Genomic DNA, 22,216 nt, shown 5'->3' on the forward strand with positions numbered 1-22,216 from the left:
CGTTTATGCGTCTGTTGTTGTTGTTGTTGTGGGGATGTCTTGTGAAGTGAGCTGTGTGATATTCTGCCTTGTTGTTGGATATGGTGGCATGCTGAATGCATTAGCAGCGCGGGCTGATGCCATTCTGTGTTCTGTCGTCTTTCAGCCACCTCTGCCTTGTCTCGCTCTCTGCGGCGACTGATCACACGTCTTGACAAGCGAGTTTGGGTCGTCGTCTGCGTCGCCATCTTTTTCTCTACGTGGGCTTCAAGTTTTTTTTGTTTTTTGTCTTTTCGTTTTCCACCGGGGAAAGGAAGAGAAGTGTGGAGTTAGCTTTAAACAAATTTGAATGTTAAGTTGTTGGGGAAATCCCCTGAATAAAAAAAAGACAGAAAACAATTCTTTACTCCTTGTATAGTTACTTGAGAACATTTAATTATAAATTATTTTTTATCATCATCATCTTCATCATTATTATCTCGTTTTTCAATTGAAAATCGGAAATGAAAATGCATAAACGGATGGCAGAAAAGCAGAACAGGCATTCTATATAAATCGTGACTTGCTCCCCCCCTCTCTTCTTTCTCTCTTTTGCACTCTTATCCTTGCCATCGACCATCAGTCGTTATTTATTTATTTTTCCTATTTGGGGAAATAATGGGCTAAAGTGGCGGAGCGGAGGAGCAGAGGAGTGTGGGATGGAGGGACAGTGAACAGAGGGGCAGAGGCGGGTTTGTGTTTTGCTTCGCTGGGCTTGTTTCTTGGTTGAATTTTTCTCCTCTCATCGGCTTCGCGAGCTGGTGGATCAGTGAAGGACCTGGCCGCCTGGAGAAACCACCACCCCCACCCCTCCACCCACTCCCTGCACTCAAATCCCTCTGCTGTGAGCACAGCTGCACCGTTCACATAACCTCGCATGTCCCCCTCCCACCCTACCCCTGCCCCTCACCCCCTCCGCTAATGATAGCAGAGCACGTCCCCTCCGCAAGGCAACAGCTTTTTCCACTTCACGTACATACACACATATTCTGCTGTGCACGCCCTCAAGAGCGCTGGACACATGCATGCACAGACCAACGGGCACGACATGCCCCTTTTTCCTTCTTAAGGTTTTTCCCTTGATTTTTTTTTTCTCATATCATTCAATTCCACCCACCCTCCACCCCTCCACTCCTTCTCTGCCCTGAGAAAAATCCCCCAGCCTTATGACCCAATGAAGGCCTGAAAACATGCACAAGAAAGCACACACAGATACACACACACACTTAGATGAACCCTTTAACTGCAACTGCCCATTTTTCTCCCTCTGTACAACTTGCCACAGCGAGTGACCTGCATCACAGCTGTGTGTGGGAATCTGAGTAGGAGGGTGTGTTTGTAGGAGGATTGAGTGTGTGAATGTATGTATGAGCACATACCTGGACACGTCAGTGTTCACACCACATATGCTGCGTCTATATTTCTGCATAACTGGCTGGGCTATATGTTCACTATATGTATGTATTATCTGCTGCGGGCCCGCGTGCGTGCACGTAAGCGGCGGCGGAGGGAGGCGAGGGCAGTTCTGGCCTTCTGCAGCACCTACTGTGCATTATCCCAAATAAACAACTCATTACACGTGTATTTAACCAAGGGGAACTGGCGAGTAGTGGAGGCTAATCCCCGTCATCGTTCCCAGCGTTCCTTTTCTGATTAGGCTACAGGGAAGTGGAGCCCAAGAAGGTAGGTTGCTTGGTCGGTGCAGGAGGAGGAAGAGCGAGAGGGTAAGAGAAGAAAGAAAATCATTTAAGTTAACTTCCCACAAGTGCCTTTCTTAGTTATAGTATCCTTTCTCCCTCTCTCTCTCTCTCTGTCTCCTGCTACCCTCTCGCCTTCTCTCCGTTCTTCTCCCTGTGGATTTTGCATTGCTCTTCCTTGTTTTCGACCATCTCTCAGAACTGGGTCATCGACAGATTGTGCGGCACCATTTTGAAGAACATGGGAGGGGAAAAAAAAAAAACACGTTCTTGCTGTGAGAACAATCCAAGGTTTCTTTAACAAGTACCCCGCTTATCAAATTAAGCTGTCAAAAGCACATTAATAACAGGCAGCACAATTCTCTTCACAGAGAAAGGGGTGGGGGTGGGGGGTGGGTGAAAGCGCATTCGGGAAAAAAAAAAGATTTCTCATTCGCTGTGTAAAGAGACAGTCAACCAAGGGCAGTGGAGCTTTTTAAAGATTTCTCCCTCTCTCTTTTTTTGTCCCACTTATAATATGATTATGGGGTCCCTATTATGAGGGGCCAAGATGCAGAGTGTCACTCATTTAAAGGGTGAACAATATCTTGGGTTAGAGTGTAGCAGTGATGACACTCGTGTTTAAAAGAATTACAGATGAAAGAGCATCTCGGGATAATAATGTCGTTTCAAAAGCAAACAATTAGATATGGGCTTGAGGAGCACGATGCCCTGTAAAGAATACCCGAATTAATCAAAAATAAATGTAGTCATCCACCCACAGAAGTGAGACAGTAAAAATGAGTTTGACCCTGGAAAATGTGAATCTTTGAAAACAATAAATGAATGTCAAATGGTAAAATCTAAATAACATCCAGTTCTGCTCCTATAGCTAACCCTATTTATTAAATGCTCTCGTTGCCTTCGCAAATCTGCAGTCGAATGATTCCATAAGAAATTGAGAGTACAATGAGAAGGGAGTGAGGATGAGACTCAAAGTTAGGCCCCATAGGCAAGACATAGAAATGAAATCAACAAGACAACTCGGCATTCAGATGACAGATAAGAGAGCAAGCCAGCCAGTGCCCTTCCACACATGAACTAACTGTGGAAAAACCCAGTTCTCACACACTCCCCTTAAAATCTTTACTCTCGACTACATTTGAAAAGAAAAAAAGGGGAATTAGCTTGTAGGGTTTCTAATCTGTACGTTACAAAATCTGACAGTGTCAGCTAAGACTTCTCGCACTAAACTGCGAGCCCTTTCTGCGCTTTACTCCAGAGGCTGATTTTCTCACACCCTCATTCTGAGTCCAATCCTGTTTGCACGGGCCCCAGAGGGGCTGCTCTGTCATAGCCTGGAGTGGGCCGGCGGTGGATGGATGTGACGTGGAGGAACTGGGACTCTGCTGTGGGGAGGCTGGAGCCACGGCAGGTATCCCCCGCACTTCCTCAGCTATTTTTAAAACCACGAGTCCGGAGATGGGCCAAAAATAAAACAGAGGCCATTTTGGCCCATGACAATAAAAGCAAATAAAGATCCCTCACTCGCACACGTTAACGCACACGCGCGCGCGAATATGAGAAACAGAAAAGTATCCACGCACACCGCCAACAAACAACAACAGATAAGAAGTGAAAAAGGTCTTCACCTGACAATGAAACTATATGTCCTGCTATTGAGCATACACAGATGTGCACATCCGCACATACACAACAGACAAAAGTCAATATCAAGGCTGAGCTATTTCTGTAGAGAGCACTATTTAGGAAGTGCGGGCAAAGTGCCAGTATTCTCCTCAGTATCGTCTGGCTGTCATTGCAGTTATACAAACTCACCTCTTTCCTCTCTCGCCCGCTCCTCACCCTTTCCACCCAACCCCTTGTTCCATTGTCACTGCTCTCTCGCTCTCTCTCTGTGTTGTTCTTATATACACACACACACACACACACACACACACACACACCAAGGTTATTTGTTTTTCCACTGGGTCGAACCACAGTGGCAGGTGAAAGCATCTATTGGCAAGATAAAGAGAGTGGCTGGTGTGAGAGCACAAGGCCTCACTCTGCCCAGCAAACCTTGAAGTGAAGCGCCGGGCTGGAGTTTCAAACAAAGTGCCCCCTCATTCATTATACATGCAACTGCACTGAAAATCTCCTTCCGCAATGCCATCTTCTTCACATCTCTCTCTCTTTCTCTCTCTCTCTCTCTCTCACTTTGCCTCTCCAGGCCTCTCTCTCTCTTTCCCTCTATCTTCTTCCCTCTCTTCTCACATCGGCCCTCTTCGTTTTCTCTCATTTTTTCCAGACAGAGCATCCATAAAGTATGAATAAAATTAATGACATCACGAGCTGCACTTTGGAAGAGCCACTGTAGGAAAAAGCCATACATCACAGTGCAGAAGGAACCGGGCTGAAAAAAGAAGAAGACAGAGAAAGAGAGAGAGAGAAAAGAGTGCGTGAGGTCTACGCTGTTTCACTCTTCACCGCCTCCAGGGCCTTTCCTACTGTGTGCTATAGTGTCTTATTAAGTTTGACTTCAGATGCACATTAGCTGAAAAAGTTTAAACACTTTTATTATTGTTCAGCTTTTTCTGCATTTCTTTGTCCCGCTTTCTCCTTAATTCTTTGGTCAGCTGAGTAAACTACGTTTTCGAAACAGTCCCGTGTTGCACATTATTTCATAGGCTGGCCTTTGGTGTGGGAATGGCACAGATGACAGTGGAAAGAAACACTGGTGTGGGCTTTGGCAGGACACCGGCTGGTTAAGCAGTGTGCTCTGCAGAAAAGGGAGAGCACTGAGAGCATGGATTCTTATTTTTTTTATTTATTCCCCAACTTAGAAAGTGTTAACAGCATTTTCAACGACACAGAGGATCTCCTTATTTTACACAGGTTGTCCAGATTTCTAAAGCTGTGGTGAAAAACAAGCACAAAATTTGAAAAAAGTCTGCGATATTCTTCCTTGGAGCACAAAAAGAGAGACAGACGTATCAGTCGTGCCATCTATTATTGGATATTTACTGTTGCGTTGTTGTATTGGGAAAAAAAAACAGCAACTTCACATAAAAAGCCTGACGGGGTAGAATTCAAGTCCTAATTCCTCTGAATTCGGTGTGAACACAAGATCTGTTATAAATATCCGATCGCGACGTGACGCTCAGCGGCAGCGCGGATGGGGAGCGGTGGCGGCAGCGGCGCGGATTGTGGCAGCCGAGCGAGCAGGGGGTTTCAGATGGATGCGAGCTTGTGTGAGGCCAAGGCACAGAGCTACCTCTGTGCGTCTCACAGGACTCTGTTGCACAATGACTCGGCTATGTTGCAGTTGTGACAAAGATAAATTACAGCGACTGGAAAACATTTCTACATTTTTTTTCCTCACTCTCCCCATCCCTACACCTTCTTTTTTTTTTCCTTTTTTCTTTTTTTTTTCTTGGCATTGGGTGGATTCCAAATGCGTCCCACACCAAAGGAATATGGTGAAGGCGGGTGGGGGCATCTCTCTCTGAAATAATATTAGGGCGTAAGAAGTTGCTCCTAACTATTTACGGGTCAGGAGCAGGGTTTAATCAAAGAAAATGCCTTTGGCTGCTACATTTCCATAAACAGACAGGAAACACTTCTCTGACAAACTGGCTTCTAAAAAATCTGTCAGATAAATTCTGGTTTCGCCACGTAACGGTTCAAGTCAGCATTACAGATGTCATGTTTGCGTTACCCCTAAAACTGTCTGCACTGTGCAGGAAAAGAAGAAGAAAAATTCTCTCAGGATTGAAAGTTGGGTAAGTCTTGGGAAGTTAATGTGCCAGTTTATAAGCCTGAAAACTCTTATTTAACTCTCATTTGAACATTTAAGTCTTGATGTTGGAGGCTTTCAACCTAATTGGAATGATCTCATGTTTGGACAAAGAAACCCAAACTCTGCTCTACTCTAAATGTTTCTCTTTGTCTTATCATTCAGACTCCTCTGCTCCTGCACTCCTCCAGCCTTCTCGCCTCCCGGGCCTCTCTCTCTTTCTCTCTCCCTGTCCAAATATTTCAGACAGCAGGCCTCAAGTATGGTGAGGTGTTTTGGGTGTCTCTTTAGGTGGGCTGCAGCTGATGATATGATTGTGCGGTCAGCACTGCCGAGCACAGACCACCCAGCAGGCTGCTGCCGTAATAATGGCCAACAGGCCAGGCAGGAAACAGGAAACAGGATGAAGAAGGGCAGGACATCCTGTTCATCTAGATCACTGTGTTAAACATGACATCACGAACGCATCGACATCTTAACGGAGGGTTACCTGAGCGGAGGCCGAACACTTTGTCGGCGTGCTCTTAACTAACCTCTGCTCAAATAAATTTCCATCTGCGTTCTCTCTGCGCGCGTATCTCTCTCTGTTTTCATGTGCATCTGTCTTCTCAGTTTGCCTTTTCAGCCCTCACACTGACACTGTTTTCCAGACTGCTCCATCATCGCAGACATCAAATCCTACCCTCTTCAGTGTGAGAATAAAGGAGAAAAAGAAAAACAAGCATTTTCATTTGAATATACACCAGCAACAACCTCACAAAACTCAGACGAAGGGAAAAAAACAAAAAACACGTACGCACACAAAAGCACAAAGATTCCAGCGCACGAATACACAGAGACAAGACGCAAAGTTGAAAACGCACACACACACACACACAACTCCCAGACACACAGCACACACTGACAGACAAACACACAAAAGAAACAGCAAGCACAAAGCACAGCACAGCCAGAAGTCTACTTTATGCAGAAATATTCTAAAGTGTGTTTTACAATACAATTAAACATCAAAGGCTGATATATTCCTCTGTGATCTTTAACACCCCAGTGAACAAACCCCACACACCCCCATCCACTTACAGCATACAGAGAAAGTTGCTGAACGTCACTGCTAATTACTAGATAGAGACAGAAGAATACTTTGCATCATTATGCAAAAACCAGGACATATTCAAATATATGCATTCAATCCACCAAAAAACCATTCAAGGACTGCATTATTTACTTTTTGATTTTTGTGTGTGTGTGTGTGTGTGTGTGTGTGTGTGTGTGTGTGTGTGTGTGTGTGTGCGTGTGCGTGTGGTAAGTTTTATGAGTAATTGCAGCTCTTATGAGAAGATACACAGACAGTGCTCCTAAGGCAAAGATGCATTTGGATAAACATTTCTAACACGCACAACAGTTAGGACAATGAAAGCGAGATCTGCTGAAGACGAGTAAATAAACACATGGTGAGGTTGAGCCCTGCGTATTTCACTGCTACTATAAAACGTATGAAAAGAGAAAAAAAAGAAAGAAAAAAAGAGAAAAAAAGGAGACTATTCCTCCCATGCAGCAACTAGAGAACACCTGCCATGTGCAATAAACAGGAATGCAAGAAGCCTTTAAGTTATTATAAAACATAAGCATTTTCATCTGCTTAGAAATTGGCAAGAAGAATTGTTTTCTCAACAAATGCCTTAATATTTCTGTTATTTATGCGAGGCAAATTTTACTACACACACAGCCTGCACTTTATTGCGTTACATATGCTGCTAAACCAATTAAACGTTTTCACATGCGGGATACACAAGGTCGTCTCGCAGCATTTTAAGACGCTTTCTTACGTTATGAAGCATTGCATGTGAGGCAAATACAAATGTCTACATCTGAGTCTTATATCAGCCTCTCATTTGAGCCAAAGGGCATGAAGTCCACTTAAGAGTTCTTCAATATCTACCTCACGATCTTGCCAACCGGCAATCTGCAAATGAATGTTTTACTGATGTTTAACTGAGTAAACTCTGCAAACTTCTTCCAAAATATTTGAAGCCATTAGTGAAAAAAAACAAAAACTTTAAAGCACAGCTAAAGGGGCTTTTAAACTGTTTGCTTAAACATAAATACATTGGTTGTCTCCATTAAGGAAAAATGTTTTCATAGATCTGGTTTTCCATAAGGTGGGGATCTTTGAAATGTGCCTCTTGTACAGTATTAAATGTCTATGTGAGCAGAGATCAGGGAGCACAGTGGTATAGTTTACACCTTTTTCCCCCCTGAAGATGGAAACTTGGTAGCAGGAATAGAAGTTACCACCAGTAAAACTAATTTATGGGTGTTAAATTACACATTTATAAGCAATATATTAGGCATTTCAAATGACAAATATTTGCTAATTATGCTGATTTTGTTGCAGTGCCTTGAAAACACATGGAATTACCCTGACCGTGGCATACAATGTGTTCCCTTCCTTCACTTAACTAAAGCTTTACTGAGCCCCTGGCGTACAGCAAAGTGCCCTGACAATCGGCTCAATGCCCTGGCCAATCACAGAGACACGTGACCTTCTAATCCCTCTCTGTGAGAAGGGTAAGAGTGTGTTGTCGCTGTTGGTTTTGTGAATCAGCGCCTAAAATCCCAAATGATTTGTCAAGATGGAGAGGTCTTAAGAGAATAAGAGAAACAAAAGCAGCGCAGGCCAAATAGTGTGGGTGTTGATGCATGTGTGTAAAAGTGTGTGTGTAAGGAGGGAGAGAGAGAGCGAGAGAGAGAAAGGAGACAGAACATGCTTTTGTGCACCTGTGTGTGTTTGCGCACGACTGCATACAAGTGTCCGTGTGTGTGTGTGTGTGTGTGTGTGTGTGTGTGTGTGTGTGTGTGTGTGGGTGTGTGTGTGTGTGTGTGTGTGTGTGTGTGTGTAGAGGGTCTCTTAGATTACAGAGCTTGGCTGACAGACTTCTCAGTGTGTAATCGTGGGTCCACATGCAAGTGCTCACCTTCCTCTGAGCGGATTAACCTATCGCTAAATCCCAAGAGAGCAACAGGCCAGACAGGCCACACAGAACAACTTCATTGACGATAGTCAGAAAAGGAAAGCCACACTTATGATGTTGTTTTCTAAAAAAAATATAAATGAATGCACTCTGACTTTTTTAAGACTAAAAAGTTCACATAAAAGTTTAATAAAGGGTTACTGGACAACTGGACACCACGTTCCCTTCAGAAGTTCTTAAAAATCTTAAAAATTACATACGTCTTAAAACACGGAGCATCTCTCTTTTTTTCCTGAAAGTGAACTGAGAAATGCAGTCAAGCGGTACGCAGTGTGTTTTAAACGCACACATTAAATAAGCTGGTATACAGCTACACACAGAAACACTTTTACCATTCTGTAAGTGCCTTAAAATACCTCATTTACATAGCTGTTATTTTAAAATTAATTTAATAGTTTAATGAATCTCAAAATATTCTCTAAAAGTTACATTAATTATATTTAATTTCAAGCAGTTATCACTACATTAAAGCCCTGTTCATTTCTTACTTTTTTATATAATTTATTTCACAGACAAAACTGTGTTTCAGCTTAAGAACTAATTCAGCTCAATATAAGTAAAGAGATAAACGTTTATCCTCACGTTTTTTTGTCCACAGCCAACTCAATCCCAAAATCTATCTAAATGAAAATGAAATGTATAATAGTAATTTTAAATGTCACTGCAAGCCCGAGTTTCTCTGCACATTACATGGTGGGCCTCGTGTCCGTACACTTTAAGTGTAAAACAAAGAATCCATTTTTAGCTCCAAAGCTGAAACCTGAGAAAAGTTGCCACAAGTTAATTGTAGCCTCGTGATTTTTCCTCTCATCGCAACAGGTTTAGTTGAGCAACGTGAGGCTTAACCAAACTCGCAATATGAATTTAATCATACTTGCTCTCTTGTAATAAGTCAGTCTCAGTCACAAAGGCACAGAGAAGAAATTATAGTTGAGCCTGAACAGCCAAACCTCCTGTAAAACACTGATTTACAGCACAGTCCGCCGTGTCGCTCATCTACATAAATTTACATCCAAATAAGTGTAAAAGAATGTTTTCCCCTGTATTGCAGCGATGATATGATTAGCTATTTATTTAATAATTATCAAAGCTTCCTACATAATATACCGGTTTAAAGTTTAGCACGGCATAATTGCCATCAGTTCACCTCAGTTTAGAACGTTTATTTCGTGCGCAAAGAATATCCACAAACTAGGATCACTGTTTCCCTAATCTGTTGCTTTGATGGAAATCTGAGATGTAAAAACTTGTGCATCTCCTTTTGCCTTTGTAATTTTGTTTGAGGTAGACTGAACGCTACATTTTACAACCCAAATGTAACTTTTCATATGCCACCCTGCCCAAAGGCGCAAAAAGAGGGCATAAAGTATAGTGTTAATGTGACCAGCCTGTTCATTGGCTTCTGGACTGTGCGCCTGCATGTGGACGCGAGAAAGCTGCACAAGGTCGACACAGCAGTGACACCTAAAATCACCACACGGATCTTCTAATACACCATAACCAGTGATTTGATGTCGCTCGGTAACTATATTACATTGCTGTTACCGGCACGAGTCGAAAGGGGGTCACAACAAATCAATACACGCAGTTGCTGTACTTTGTCAGGGGAGACAACGCGCATCAAACTAGACCCTCAAGTTTCCCCTTACGGAACATTTCAAATAAAATAAATAATAATTTTTTTAAGAACCATACGATGGAGTGAGGTGTTTGCCAGTGAGTGCCAAGTGGTGCAAGTGCGGTACTTACTTTATCTGAAATCTTGTCCCGAGTGAAGCGAGAGAAGGCTACAACAAGCGGTCCGCCGGGTGTTTGGTCCGGCCGTTTGACAGGAAGGTTGGAGCCGCTGCTTGATGGGGGACGGAGTTCGCCGAGACGCACTTAAAATCCAGGAGCGCAACTAAGCAGGAGGACGGCGCCGAGAGGAAAAAAAAGTAACCTACAATACGTGGTATGAGTCCCTATAATGTCAGAGAAAACTACCCCTCTCTCTCTCTCTCTCTCTCTCTCTCTCTCCTCTCTCTCTGATCCGACAGAGCTCGCTCAGGAGGCGCTGAGGACGCACCGTCTGGTCTGCTAGTGCGTAGTACCGGTGAGCGGCGAGGGACTCGGTGGAGCGGCTGTGTTGGAGGTGGTGCCGGTATTAGTACTGGACGTCTGAAGCTTAATAGTGATGTTGCGAAGCTGTTTCTGTTCCTCCCCACAATCCCGACCAAGTCTTTCCCTAAACCTTCTGCTCTCCTGCGTGAAGAAATAATCGATTTTTTCCTCTCTACCCCTTTTCTTTTTTAAAAAAAAAAACTCCTGAAAGGGGGCGGTCTCACATTTCCCAACTCCACTTTAATAAACGAGGCAAGGCTCTTAACGCTTTATTATCGCGCCAGGCCCGACGAGTGGACACAATTAGTGCTGAGAGAGGACCGCTAGAGGAGGAGGAGGATGAAGATGGGGCATGTGTTCTTTAACTAATGATGTCACGGAGAGCACCCCGAGGTCTGCAGGCGACAGCATGCGATGAAACCCGTACCGCGAAAGTTGTGTTTCGCTCAGGCAGGTTAAGTTTCCAGCCAATTGTTTCATGCGAGTCACATCAGATGCCAAGTACACCAAAACTTAAGTCTGTCGTAGCAAGAAGCAAAACACTTCAGCGTGTTTCAGCACCTTTAGTTTTTTTGGGTTTTTTTTAGAAATACTTCAAAAAAGACACCATTTTCTACAAACACACACTCACAGATGATCCAACATCACTCATTATTTTAACAATAAGAGTTTAAGATTAATTATCACATTAAATGACATGATTCTTCCCTCAATGCGATTTCGCTGGAAAAGTAGGAGCAACTTTAGCAACTCCCGAATAATGCCATTTTCTAATGCTCAACAATTCCTTGGATGTCTGCTCTGCCTCCTTTCTCAGACGCTGCAACACTTTTGCACATGCTGCACCCCGCCAATCATTCTTAGGGACCCAGCTATCTCCTACAGATAAGCCCTGACAGAGACAGTAAGCATTGGGGAATTGCCAAGCCTTTATCCGTCCAACCAAATGATTTCAAAACATCCACTCTATTAGTGTGAAGATAACAATTAGAACAGCAAGTTTGCCACTTCAGATAAGACACAGACAGGCAGTGCACTGGCTCTCTGTACAGAGATGTATACCAGATAGGCCTCATAATACCAGAGTTCTATTATACTCACATTATATGGGTGCCGTATCACGGTTTTAGGATTTTTAATGGCTGCCCTGAATGGAGCTTGTTACGCTACAATACACCGTTAGGCCCCATTGTTGACTTTATATCAATTTAACATTGAAAAAGGGAAAACATTATCACAGGCTTCCAAAAGTTTCTTCCATCCTGATATTTTAACAAACCAAAAAAAAAAAAACCCAAAGAACACTTGTGGTCTATATACAGTTAAACAGCAAACCCCTTTCTCTTTATTAGCTTTGCACTGTAAAAGCAATACAGACTGCGTGTTGTGTAAATAGACGCCGGGTGACTCCATAATCTTCCCTTTTGAAGTTCACCTACGACGCATAAGCTATGCAAGCAGTCAGCCACCCAGTCAATCAGTTATTCAGTCAGTGAGGGTAGGAAATGGTAAGACATCAAGTAATAAATAAATCAAGCTGGCTAATCTGCTTGACGGGTGAACATTACAGCCTGTAACCGAAGCCGCTGGTGTCTGATGACTCTGAATGCCACCTTCACATCACCTGACCCTTTAATCTTTAATAGCATTTCCTCTGGTCCCTAGACCTCCATACTAATCAATAAGGCGCTGTTGGACACAGCAAGTTCATAAACGCGACACGGCAGATATCAACGGCGTTACATGTCAGCATGTATGAAACGGCGAGTTCACAGAGTCACAGTTTCAACAGACATGATTTCCTCCTTTCAGACTTCTTCTGGTGCTCGCACCTGACAGTTGCAGTAAGTCTCCAAAATATATGGATAGCTGTGGGTGCTTATGTGGTTGTACATACCACATGCAGTGTTCCTTCTACTTCTTCTTCTTCTTCTGTTCGTGCCCTCCCTCTTGTAGCTTTCTATGCTGTTTGCGAGAAGCTCACTGAAGAGGTCCTTTCAGTGTTCCCAGTGCTTGAGGTCGTCATTTGGTTAGCACCTGAGAGGAGAAGCAAAGTAGGCAGGCACGGTGAGAAGAAGAGTGAACCTGCCAGTGAAGTGCTTACTGCTTCTGTGTAAGAGTAGGCACTTGCACATAGTGTGCAAAGATCTATGTTAACATCTGTGTAACGTGTGTGTGTGTGTGTGTATGATAGCCATGTGAAACAGAGGAAAAAAATGGGGGGATGTGGAATACATTTGAATGGTGAAAAATCATTAAATGAGGCAAACACTGGCTCATGCTTATTCATAAATGACTGACTTGTCTACGGGGATAAACCTATGGTGAAACCATACTAACAGCCTCCCTCAGTTCTCATACATTTAATGCAAAATAGGGAAGACCTGCTGTATATTTTGCTCTTGAGACTACTGAGCACAGGGCTAAGGCTAAATATCTATATCTATATGTATTATATACAGCATTATAACCAGGCTGATATTAATCCACATTGCAGAGCTGAAGGTGTGCCACATTGTGCTATTAAAACTGATAAATTTAGAGTTAGTTACACAATGACTGTGTGCAAATAAGCGGAGCGCGTCGTAAGTTAAATATTATATGTTTTGGCATTTGTGTTATCTTAAGACAAACTATTTTCTCATTAATCAAAATGAGCGAAATTATTAGTTTCTTGCCATCTGAAACTTTCCCAGACCTACTCATTAGCCATTGTCCCTCCCTCCTACATGAATCCTGAACTTGTGTTCTGAGGAGTGTGTTTGAGAGTGTGTTGGAGTGTGGGTTGACAGTCTCATCAAAGCCTGGTGGAGGAAAAAAAATCAGTTTAAGAGTTTGCCAAACAATTATGTAATTTCAAAATATGTCACAGTGTGCATAAACACACACTTTAGGCTTTCGGGTAAATTCAGTTTCGTGAGGTTTGGCTTCGGCTGTGCATAAAAAGTGAAACAGGGGAAACTGCGACTGGATCTTAAGTCAAACATATAAGTGCGGTTTGCTGATATTGATCTTGGTTGGATTGTTTCTTAAGCCTCTCCTGGCAGCCACTTCACAGCATGTGTCACACGCACGCACCGAACGCACACGTGCAGAACAGCTTGCCTAAAAATGTATGTGTGCGCGCACGCCCGTTTGTTTTTGGTAACAGAGGGAGAAAGAAAGAAATGCCTCTCTCAAGCAAAAGATAAACACAAACACATTTCCAGGGCAAACAAGAACAGCCCGGGCTCAGTGCAATCTGTTGTCGATCATGCTCACGTGAAAACACAATCTGCCTGTCACAGTAGATGATGTTGTCAAGCGCTCTGCCTCACTGCTCCTGAGAATTAGCCAGCGATTACAGAAGCACTACGAAACACGCAGAGTATTTGTTGTATGTCGGATATGTCTGAAGATGCTTGCAGCTTTATTTGGTATTTACCGCTTTCTCTTCCTGCACTCGTTCCCTAATGAATTTTAGACACGTTTGTTTTTTTGACAATAGATTGATGCTACATGATGTGACGACCAAAGGCTTCACAGAAAGCACAGAAAGACCTGCAGGCCAATTTAACTCACATGCTCAGCTGGGAATCCACAGATCTCCCTTTTGCAGGTGGAGATGTCTTATGGGTGTTTCAAGGGCAATCACAGCAACATTTTTTGACTTGGTATATAATGCTAAAAATTCAATGCATATTTATTTAAAAAAAAAAAATTTTTATTATTCTTATTCAGCCTTATTGAAATGCATCACATATTATGTATCGTTATAGTTAGGGTTAGGGCAAACCTAGATTGATTAAAGAAATTTGGAAAAAAAACCCCAAAAAACTGTATAATAATTAAAACGTTATTCATAATTGTGAATCATTTGCACGTGTTATGTGTATGTAATGTGACAGTATACATTCAAGAGCACAAATATCGAGGAATCCATAACATGGTCCGTTATTTTATACAATTATTAAACTATAACGTCATTCATTCTTTGTTCATTTGAACTCCTAGTATCTAAGCCATACAGTTCTCACTCAGCCTCAACATCTGGGCTCTGTTCTCAGGAAAAACGCACCTGCTTTAGAAAATGAGAGACATTCCCCCGCTGATCTGTGTTTGGTCTTTGGGTAAGTCATCTAAAGCGTGGTATTATAAATAATTTGAAGCTCCTTATTAATAAGTATTATAATGAAACTCACAGGGCAATATCATCAGTAATTATAGTCGAAGGAATTGTACTACAGTACTTTATAATTAAGGGAGCAAAGGTTAGAAAATCAGGTTTAATTAACTGAAATCATATTTCTCCTTGTTATAATATATATAAAACAAAGAGAGTCATATAACCATGAGGAAGTATTTATTTGCACTTACGAATGTTTTTTTTTTTTTATATGTGAACATGCAATTCAGCTATTAGGCACTATCTCCTTGTTCATTTTATTTCTGAAAGAAAGCAGCGACGCAGTTCTGCCTTAACTTGGCACTCATGCCTCGAGGTATTTTGCCTCTGCAAGAATCAGTTGTATGCAAATGTAAAAAGACTTGATCAAGATACACATATCATATATTCATTTCATCTACATCATAACTTTAGGTCACTATTGTATCACTTTACAAGAAAACAGATTTTTAAAAACTGTTGTGTCAAATATTTCTACATCCTGTAGTTTTACTTGTTATATCTTGAAATGTAATAAATAACAAGAGAAGTGACCTGATATATTTCAGTGAAACTGTATACGGTTTTAATTTTAATAACACATTTTTTTTTCTACCATGTGGCTACATCTTTAATAATATCTATCATCCAAAACTGCAATGGCTATATAACAAGCCCTTAACAAGCAGTGTCAGTCAGGGACAGCTCGGGTGATTTGCATGTGTTGCGTTTAACCAACACTATTCTGTCTGTACACCTTTCCTGCATTATGGATGAGGCACAAGCTGAACAACAAATTCTCCCTTTGTTCTTCTTGATTCTCTGGTTACATCACAGGAAAAGCTCCATGGTCCTGTCTGTGACTGCACTGGCACACTGAGACACAGCGATGCTGGGCGCGCTGTTAATCAGACCTGTTGCTTCTTCGCTTTGTTATATTGCATCTACGTGGGCTTTTCGACACGCAGAGACACAGACCACAAAGCAAGCACGTCTTCCACATATTTAATTCGAAGAACTAACCGTGCCACCTGTCGAATGGATGATAATAAACAATTTCAATAAGATGATCACATTGGGAAGAAAATAAAAATAGCTCACGTCGACTACAGAGGGGATTATTCAGCCTTGATACCTGCAAATTGACTGCCTGCTTATTTTATTTACAATCAAAATGCTTTAATGTCACATATATCATTAATGTGACAGGTGCCATCAGTGTGTGCCATCTGCTATATATGAACAACACAGTGTACAGGCACTGCAATTAAGTGTGCTGCCTGCAGGGGAGGTCTGCACCCTTCTTAGGGGAATGGAGAAGTTTAGCACAGGGGTTCACTGGAGGTGTTCTCTGTGCCCCAAAGTTTAACCAACTTTTTACCCTAAACTACTTCAACACGGTCGTCTGTTTAGGCATTTTAGCCAAGTATTAAAAAAAACAAAACAAATATTAAATATCTCTAACCGCTATCCCACAAATATTTTAATTGTTTTTAATTTACTTCCTTCATTATTCTAATCCCTGGTGGTTTTTTCTCTCCCACCCCCTCCTCTCCCCGTGTCTTCTTTGTGCTTAACTGCCACGCTTACTGTCTGTATATCAAGGGCTCAAAGTTCTCTTTGTCTCCAGCAGATTGCTTTGCGAGAGGGAGGGAAAAGAAACTCACTTTCTGCTAATGATTTTTCCTCATTTTGAATGGTTGGAAAGTAATTCCCTATGAACTGCTCCAACAAAGGCACAGTTATTCCATTGTTCTTGCTGCCCTTTCTCTAATTGTGCCTATAAAAGAGAGATGCCAGTGATACTTTTTTTTTATGTCTCAGTTCAAGGGGTGCCCACCGGTGTTTCCTGAAGTGGTGCAAAAGCTGTTTCTGAAACAACATTATTAGTGTTAAATGTGCGGCAGTGGAACAGAGCCCACGTCTGAGCAAAGTGCCATGATCAACATGTCAAAGAAGAAATGCAGACTTAAATTACAGCTGAAGTTTGGCTTTGTTATGTATTTGTAAATAATATTGAGCGTAACATGTGATGGGAGACAGCTGTTTCTTTCTTATTTAACCATCAACTATGGTTTCTTTAAACCACATCCATGATCGCTCCCTAAACATAAGCGCATTTTAGAAAGGAACTGGCAAAACTTGTTCTGCTGACAAAGGAGGCAAATCAGAAAGCATTAATACGGGTCACTGGCATTGGTGGTTTAATTAGAGGCAGCAGAAGCAATATAGTTACATGCTGAGCAATAAAAGCAGTTTTTAATACTGAAGAATAAGTAAAGTTACATTATTTTTAACAGAATATTACAATATAAAGATGATCGTTTGTAAAAAGTTGCACTTACACTTCCTGAATAACAAAAACCAGCTGCAATGCATCCAACTATAGCACAAAAGTCTGCAGTTAGCTTTGTTTTGATTTCCCATAATAACTATTACACAGCAAAAGTCCCTCCTGCAGCTGTTGACCTCAGCCAATTCTCTTGACAATTAACAATCATTCAGCATGGCTCTGCAACTTCTCCCACACTCTCACCAAGCAGCTGATAGTGTCTCACTGCGAAGAAAAGCAACTAGAATGGAATACGTTGCGTATCTAAACGAGGATTTCCCAGCTCAGATGTATGAGAGCGAGGCCGACCATCGGCGCAGACCTGTGTTACACAGTAGAGCTTGGCAGACAAGCGGTGATGTCTAAAGCTCTTTGTGCCTCCAGGATCACCCCCAACTCATTCTTATTCAGACATGATCAGAGGAGAGGCAGGCAACTGAGATTAGCTGCAGATCAAAAGAGCTGCCTAGCGCCAGCGCTCGTGTTTTGTAGATTTAGGCGGCCCCGGCACACAAGCATTGTATCATGGCGCCGGAGCGTCATACTGTTTTCTGGCCTTGACAGTGCTCAGGGGGTTAGAAGGAAACAGAGTTTTTAAACAGAAGGATGGACCGCTGCTGGAAGTCTTCCAAAATTAAATAATAAAGATAATAAAAAGGGGAATGAAAAGGAAAAAAATAAGAGCAGAATTACTACGCTGTTACTGTAAGCCATTACAGAACCAAGGTACTTCATGCATCACAATTGAAATCACTCCCATATGTGTAATTGGTCTTGGTTCAGTTCTAATTTGTTTTAAAAATGAAATGCACTTTCTACAGTAACATAGTTTCAGTAACTCGGGAGCATCTGGATCAGTGGTGCCACAAAATAACCATGGAAACTAAATACTACCAATGCTTTCTGTCAGCAGCAGCTACACAGTAACAACAAATCAGCAAATTACTTCTACAGTGTATCTTAACGTTCCCTCTAATTTCTACAAAGACACTGTGACACAGTGGAAACCACAAAATGCATATCTGCATTGAATTACCTTCCACTTAACACCAGACAAAGTGAAACACTGAAACTAAAAGCTACATTTTTAGGGAAAATTTGTGCTCGTATTATCACTGACCAAACTTTGACATTCACATTTGAGACATTACCATTTAAGTTAAAAATGTATTAATAATTATAATTTACTTACTATTCATACAACATAAAAAACAAACAAAACAAAACAAAAAACTGGAAGCAACAATGAAACCAATAGCTGACTTGGAAGGTGGAAAGACAGGATGAGGTGAGTTTCAAAGGCAGAGAGGCAACTGTACAAGAGCGCTCACCACCCTACGGAGAAAGAAAACAGTGCGTTTCCTCAACTCCGCTGACCATCAAAGCCATGGAATTCAGAGGCAGAGAAGCAGTAAAGTAAGGACTGCACTGTTCCTGTAAACTGGGTCAAAGTTTCTACTGTTCTGCTTTTTGGGTGAATAATATGACATGTGTGCATGTGTACTTCTCAAGTTTAGATGTATATTAAAAATGAAAAATAAAACTGTTTTCATTTTCAAGTAGGAGTATAATAAAGTTTTATATCCACTGTCTGTGTCAACAGTTGACTTAGTAACGATTTTAATAAATAGTCTAAAATACCCTGAACTTCAAATTTAAAGATATGAAATTTATAAGCATCAACAAATTTAAATCTAATGTGGAAACAAACTTAAAAAACAAAAGCCTTTTACGCAGTTTGGGACAAATGACATATTCTTACATCCCCTGGTGACGAATAGTCCCCTTTCTGTCAATCAAAAGTTTGTCCAGTATGTCTTCCTTAGACACCAAAATGGGAAACACACGTTTCATCTGAAGTATGTATTTGCATCTAGTGCAGCCACCTTGAGGGAATGAGTCATTTCTAAAGCAAACAACACTTTAAGGCCACGCTCTTTCTTTCACTGATAATTCCAGATCGTGCAATGAGATGTTCTGAGCAATTACCCATAACGGTACAAGTAACCTAAACTGACTGTGAAGAATTAGAAACTGAGAAACAGCACAATATAAAGTTCCACTTTACTGACTTTAACCATTTTTCTTGCCTTGGAGACATAAAAATGTACACTCCTAAAACTAAACACACACACACGCACTTCCAGGAGCCTCAATCAGCTATTCCCCAAGTGCTCAACAGAGGTGATTGGCACCAGCTGGGACCTCGCTCCTCCTACAACACTGTTTGAGATTTTTTCTCTTTTTTTTTTTTTTTTTTGGTGTCTTTCTACTTTTTCAGGAGCAGGGAAATCTAAATGTAAACAGCAGTTAAGTAGATATTCTAGCCTTGTTCATACTGGTATAGGCACTTCTGTGTTGGGTTACATGACAAAGACATCATTCACTAAATCCTGCGAAGCTATAATGAAACAATTAGGCAATGCGGCTGCAAAATAAATTTCAGAATGGTTTAAATTGTGCAGCTCAGATATCCAAATTATGGCTTAATCTGTTAAACATGTCATGACCTGCTGTGCAAAGTGTTTGAAGTTCTGACAGAGACAGGTTTTCCACTAAGAGAATGAGATTCAGACTAGAGGGTGGAAAAAAAAGTGGAATAGGTGTAATTTATAAACTCACCCGTGCCTTTTCTCTGCTTCTCCAGGAAGCTACACCCTCCAGCACCAGCTGAGGCCCGACTGAATCAAACAGGTAAAAAAAAGTTGAAAAAGAGAAAAAAACAAACAAACGTGATAATGGATAAAAAGAAAACAAAAGGCCACAAATGACCTTAAATAGATGTCCTGCATGTAATAAAGCCAGACCAGCTGGCTTTGAATAGAACCCCCAATTTGGGTTGTCTGTTTGCCCCCGGTCTCTGACTGAACTGAAACCAGGTCCGGTTCTTTCCAACCATCTCTACCATCCCTACCCCTCTATCCCAGCTGAATCCACCTGCCCCTATCACTCTTGGGTAAATATAGCCTTCTGAGGGATCAGTGTCACCCCCCACCCCCCATTTCCCCTGATGCATACACATGCCCCAGACCTTTGTCAGCACTGGCATATAAGCCCTACCAAGAATGCTGCCACCTCCACAGTGGCAAAAAAAGACTCCCCTTTTTGCCCCTTCACATATCCACAGTTCTGCTGCACACAAACTTTCAATATCCTCTTTTAATCTTTCTTAAAAGTATGCGTATATATACATATACAGTATAACTTTACATAACAAATACTCCTACTCTTTGCATAACCAATCTGTGTAATTGTGCAAATAAATGAGCCACTGGAAGGGATTTGTCAGCATTGATAGCATCTTGTCCAATGTCAAAATACCAGGTGCAGTGGTATACACCTATAATTTCGTAATTATAAGCTCATTTAGCTGAGTTTATCTATGACTAAAATCCACCTACAGTCTTGTTTTTTTTTTAAAAGAAACATATTACTCAGGAAATGTTTCTCCTTTTCATTGCTACCTGATAAAAATCATACATCTTCGTCCAAAAGAAAACTTCTGAATTTCCCAAAGCCGCTGGCATCCAGACTGTAAGCCATTTTCCCTTCTAAATGATACATTCAGTAGGGTGTAGGAATCAACAAGCTTAAATCATAACATCCCCTGTGACTGTTTGTACATTAGCTGAGTTTTGCGGGGGTGGCACAGGGGTAATTGTAATTTTATCACAAATTTTCCAGTCACGCTCTCATACCTGATGCCAAAATCTAATGTAGATAATGACAGAACAATACACCTAAATTAGTGTTTTATATATCCCTCTTAAGTCAACCAATTTGCTAATGTGGAGACTGATGGCACAAAGGAAAGATGAGTAGACTATAGATTGGTATTTTCCCAGAATACATCCAAAAGAGTGGATCCACTGAGACACGAGATAAAACAGTGGTGTTCCCTGGATGATAGGTGTTCACACTCCTGACAGTGAAATATGGTTTGTATTGATCTAGTTGTATTGTTTTCATGTTTCTGGGCACAGATAATCAACTAATCTGTTTATCTGGGGAAGTTTTTCTGTCACCATGACTACCTGTACACCTATCCAATCCAGGGTACCTATACATCGGTACATTTGCAGTGACATCATGAGCAGGAATTCACTAATCTTTTTTGAAGGGAATTGGGTGGGGAGCGGGTTGTTGGGGGGAGCTCATTTAATTGTGACCTACCTCTATGAGGGATTCAGTGTCTTGATCGAAGATGATATGACCGTGCTGTATTGTATTATTGTGTATTTTGGTTAAAGACTTCCCCTTAGTACACCCCCCCAAATATCAATAGAGTGCACTACAGATGACCAAATCCTGGTTGTCTGATTATGAGTGTGGAGAAAAATGGTAAGAAAGGAGCACAAGTACCAGTAAAGCTGTAGCACAATCACAAAACCCTTACATGTGTATCTTGTCCTAATGAGACAGTTTTAATTTTAGAAATTTTTATATTTCTTTAAAAAAAAAAAACAGTTTGTACTTTTCTCTGAGCTTTGTGCTTTACCTTATTTAAAGTCATATCTGTGGGAGAGTAAAAACAAAAGTCACTTTATAAGCTATAATAAACTGTATGAGGACGTGTCAGCTGCTCAGGCAGAGAGGAAGCTGTGTGTGATTGAATGAGGGTACCTCTCTGCACTGGTGGATATTTTGGAAAGATACTCTGCTAAATGTTTATTCTTGCTGAGTGAGTGTCAGGAGATATGTAAAGATTAAGCAGCTGATTAAAGTACCAAAAACATCCCCCACAACAATTCAGTGAAGTCAAGGACAGTCGTCTTAGATTTGAACGGGTAAAATTAGCAATATCTCAATCATAGCAGTTATGCTAAGTGAACAAAATCATAATTCGTGATGTGCAGCTGTTGCATGTCTCCTTTAGGTATCGCAGTACTCTCTCCAGTAACCTCTACTTTCATTGGATGTTGCACTAACTCTCTTCTGATTTTGACAAGCCCTCATCAATACCTTTGGAACAATCTAACAAACTCCGTGCTAGTTTTATCGGGAAACCTGAAAAACCCCACAGCATTGCACACTGCAGCTATATGACAATGTTCTGATTTTGTTTTTTTTGCATGTGGATGCTTAAGTTTGAGTTTTATTATATTTTTCTGATTA

General features: G+C 41.4%; 1 protein-coding gene across 15 annotated transcripts in view; it reads right to left on the minus strand.

Annotated features, from left to right (window-relative positions):
• The window catches only part of mef2cb (myocyte enhancer factor 2cb), a 69,147-nt gene extending 49,125 nt beyond the window's left edge, over positions 1 to 20,022 (minus strand). For 13 of the 15 annotated variants that reach the window (XM_026186843.1, XM_026186840.1, XM_026186838.1 and 10 more), the window contains exons 1-2: positions 19,724 to 20,022; positions 12,523 to 12,662 (exon numbers count right to left, since the gene is read on the minus strand). The gene's annotated coding sequence lies outside the window, so the exon portion shown is untranslated. Of the gene's footprint in view, positions 1 to 10,274; positions 10,913 to 12,522; positions 12,663 to 19,723 lie in introns of those variants that run through there. The other 2 variants (XM_026186830.1, XM_026186831.1) reach the window with 2 other exon arrangements.
• Positions 20,023 to 22,216: the final 2,194 nt, after the last annotated feature.

The sequence above is a fragment of the Astatotilapia calliptera genome, chromosome 12, assembly GCF_900246225.1.
Source record: "Astatotilapia calliptera chromosome 12, fAstCal1.2, whole genome shotgun sequence".
Classification (NCBI taxonomy): Eukaryota; Metazoa; Chordata; class Actinopteri; order Cichliformes; family Cichlidae; genus Astatotilapia; species Astatotilapia calliptera.